A 4,061-nucleotide genomic window follows, 5' to 3' on the forward strand; every position below is an offset into this window, starting at 1 on the left:
TGTCGAGCAATTTGGCATAATGCGATCTCAAATATTAAGTATAGACACCTAGTGCGAGGATGAAAACCGACGACCAATTCCATGCCCTAGACTAAGGCCGGGAGATGGTAGACGGAAGGACTGTATCCGTATAGACCCGGGAACCTAAAAGTTCACATCGATTTTCACCTAGTCTCTAGTGCCGTGCATTGTTGCTAGACGACCACCCTTGATGACGAATTTTTTTAATCAAGGATTGATTGAGAATTATTAATTAAATTTAATTTAATTAATAATAGTGTTTGACACTAGCCTATGTTTAGCTGAAAGGTTGATCTAAAGAGTCACACACAAATCACCAAGAACGGACCCCCCCGTGATAATAGAATCAATTGAGAATCAATTCCATATGTAATTGGATTTCTTATATGTGAGAGGGAAAAAATTCAGAGACCCCCCCCTGTGATAATAGAATGTTCAAAAAGCCCCCTATGAAATTTAAAGTATCAAATATCTGCCCTGTGATATAAAATATAGTTTAAAATAACCGCTCCGTACAAAATTTGTGCCACACGCACTTTGACTGCAATTTTTCAATGAAAGTACCTTTTTTTTTTTATGTTTTTGCCCTTCTCTCACAATTAATATCTAATATTATATATATGTATTAATAATAAAATATATATCTTTCTAATGATTATTTAATTAAATATTATATATTTTATTAATAATAAAATATTATTTGAATTAAATTATAAAAAAAACTGTAAAGGCGGCGGTTCGCCGCTGCTGCTGCTGAAGAGGAGGGCACCTCCTCATCCCTGGGCGACGGCCGTCGCCCTCGCACGGTCGTTGCCCTATGCAGCGAGGGCGACGGCCGTCGCCCATAACTTCGAAGGGGACGCCGGTCGCCCTCCAATCCCAGAAGGTTGGTGGGGGGAGGGAAGGGGAGGGAAGGGAAGGGAAGGGGGGAGGGGGGAAGGGGTTGCTGGCGAGAGTGGGGGTAGGGGTTGTAGGCGGGGGGGAGGGGGGGAGAAGACTGGGGTGGGGTTTTTTTGGGGGGGGGGGAGGCTGGGGGGTGGGGCAGGTGTGGTTTATAATTATTTTTTATTTTTTTTATAAGTTATAATTATATATATGATAAATATGTTTTAATAGTATAGATTATACTTATTATAAATTAAAATAATTATATATTAATAAGTTTAGTTTGTCTAGTTGACTAGAAGGGGTATTTTAGTCATTATTTTTAAAAAAATAGGCTCAAATTGACCAGGGGGCGATGTGATTATTTATTCATAACAGTGGGTGATTTTTGATATTAAAAATTTCATAAGGGGATTGTTATTTATTACAGGGGGACAAAATAGATTTAACCCTATGTGAGATTGATTTATTGGATGGATAAGCCCAAGGATAAATTAATTGGATTAATTTTATTGGGCTTGCTCTTATTATTTATTAAGTTGGAGTTATTATTTAATAAAAGGGTTATTGGGATTATATATTTAATTGGATTAAATATATGATGGACTTAATTAAGTGGGCTTTAATTCAATTGGATTTATTAATTGGGCCTTGTATTTTAATTAATTAAAATCGGCCCAAACCCATTAATTAAGTTGATGAAAATTGTTAGAAAACAAAATTATTGACTAACAAATTCACTTTAAAAAGTGTCATGTTAGTCATCCATTATTTGGATTCAAGGATTTTATTAATTTATGGATGGTTAAATGAACCTAGACATATTTTACACAATACACAAAATAATTTCCTACACCCTAACTCCACCTATCAGCCGCCCCTCTTGAATGCACACTGGGTGTGCATTTTTCTCCCTAATTTTCATCTAACAAAGAGAATTTAGGAATTCCGATTCCGTTGTTGGTGTTGACGCAATTTTAGAGGGTTTCTACATTAAAGCGTTAGGTGAATGAATCAAACGAAGGAGGTGCGAAATAAATCAAAGAGGAAATTTTGATTTAAAGTTTTTGAACCTATTTTTTTCATTCAACAATAGCTCTATTAAATTTATTATTATCGTTTATTATTATTAGCTACATCGTACGCTCGAAAACTCCGAAGGTACATTCCTTGAAATTATTATTTTATTGCATTTCCATTTTAATTTATACATTTTGTTATTGCCGCTTCCGCTTGTGCGTTCCCCAGCTGATCCACTCGCACCTCGTGGTGCCTTTCATGAACGTGACTGCCTTCCCTTATTACCGAAATTGGGAATTTCAGTAATACCAACCAAGCCCTCAAGTCTTCCTTATGAAAATTTTAGCAAGTCAGTTTAGTGGGTCGACTACATTGCCCGCTAACCCACTAAAATTGCGTCTCCCGCTGATGAAACTGTTAGAAGAGGTGACCAAAAGTCAATTCGATTGGCGGTTATTAGACCATTCAAGCAATTTTTATTTAAGCAATATTATCCCGATGAATATGATAAAGTATTCGTCTTTGGCACATGTGTCCATTATGCCTACCAAATTACGTTAAGTACTACTTTCACATCACAACAGATGCCTACGGACCACTTAATAACCGATGTAGTTGTGTTGCGCATTGGAAGACGACTATTAAACAAACTTCTGAGGTTTGGTCTGGAAAATTCCAAGTTAAGAACCTCGAGACTGGGCATTGAGAGTCCTATTGAGATTTGCACTAAGTATTCCATTTATTAGATGAGTGTCGTTTCGTCGACGACAGACGTTGGATGTTTATGTAATTTCGGTAGGTTAGTTGACAAGATGGTCAACTGACTGAACTGACTCATAGGGATCGTCATATGGAAGCCTTGGAGGCTTGGTCGGTATGACTTGAGTTTCCAACTCCGATAGTACAAGAATAGTCCTCACACTTGAGGAATCACGACAGTCACGTACATACAATGACTGTATCTTGGATCTGTGAGAGAGGTGACTCTGTCACAGACATGATCATCACAGGTCTTGTCCAGTGCAGTCGGAGTATGTAACGAGGATGGTGAGTTCCAAGGAGAGTATCCGTCCCCTATCAGTATGTGACAAAGGTATCTCCTATGCACTTGGAGATGCGTTCTCGCTCTATGAATCTATGGCCACAGTCGTTGATCAAATAGGAAAAGGAGGTTCCTATGTCCAAAAACTTGGCGTAACATAGTCTCAAGTATTAAGCATAGATGTCTAGTCCAAAATGGGAAGCAACACGTAATTTCATGCCCTAGACTAAGATTGGGTGACGGTAGACGAAAGAACCTATACCCGCATATGGATTCGAGAGCCTCAATGTTCACATAAAAATTCACCTAGTCTCTAGTGTCATGAACCATTGCTAGACGGAATTTCTTGATTAAGAGTTAATTAAGAAATATTAATTAAATTAGATTAAATTAATAATAGTGTTGGACACTAGCCCATGTCTAGCTGAAAGGTGAACCTAAAGAGTCACACACAAATCACCTAGAAAGAGCAAGAAATTAATTTGAAATTAAATCAATAGAATATAAGTAATTGAATTACTCACACATGGGGTCCATTGGACGGATAGCCCAATTTTAAACTAATTGGATTAATTTAAATTGGACTTATCTTTATTTAATTAATTTGAGTATTTAATTGGATGAAATACCTAGTGGACTCAATTAAATGAATTTTTATTAAATTGGATTTAATTAAAATTCATTGCGCCTTGAATTTATTTTACATAAATCGGTCCAATGATTAAGGCCCACTCGCAAAACTGATGGTGGGAAAGTTGACAAAAAAGTTGCATTTTTGGAAAGTGCTAGCATGGTCATATTTAGACTCTTCTCTATATGGAATGGATTGAAGAGTTACCTTATAGTTAATATAATTTATCTAGACACATTCTTGTCTGGTATCAAGGAGAAGCGATGTAAGACATCAATCTGGATAAATGGCTTGGAGCCATAAAATTCATTATGGAGTTCAAACTAGTTCTGAACGTTCTGTATCTAGGATACCTGTTTTGACAAGTTCATTAGGTACATGACTCAGTCAAAAACGAGGTAGAAGGTCAGTAGAAGCTCAATAGTGTTCCTAGTGTTTTAGATTTTAAAAACATCTTTGATC

This window comes from Sesamum indicum, linkage group LG9, assembly GCF_026168435.1.
Source record: "Sesamum indicum cultivar Baizhima isolate 11 linkage group LG9, ASM2616843v1, whole genome shotgun sequence".
NCBI lineage: Eukaryota > Viridiplantae > Streptophyta > Magnoliopsida > Lamiales > Pedaliaceae > Sesamum > Sesamum indicum.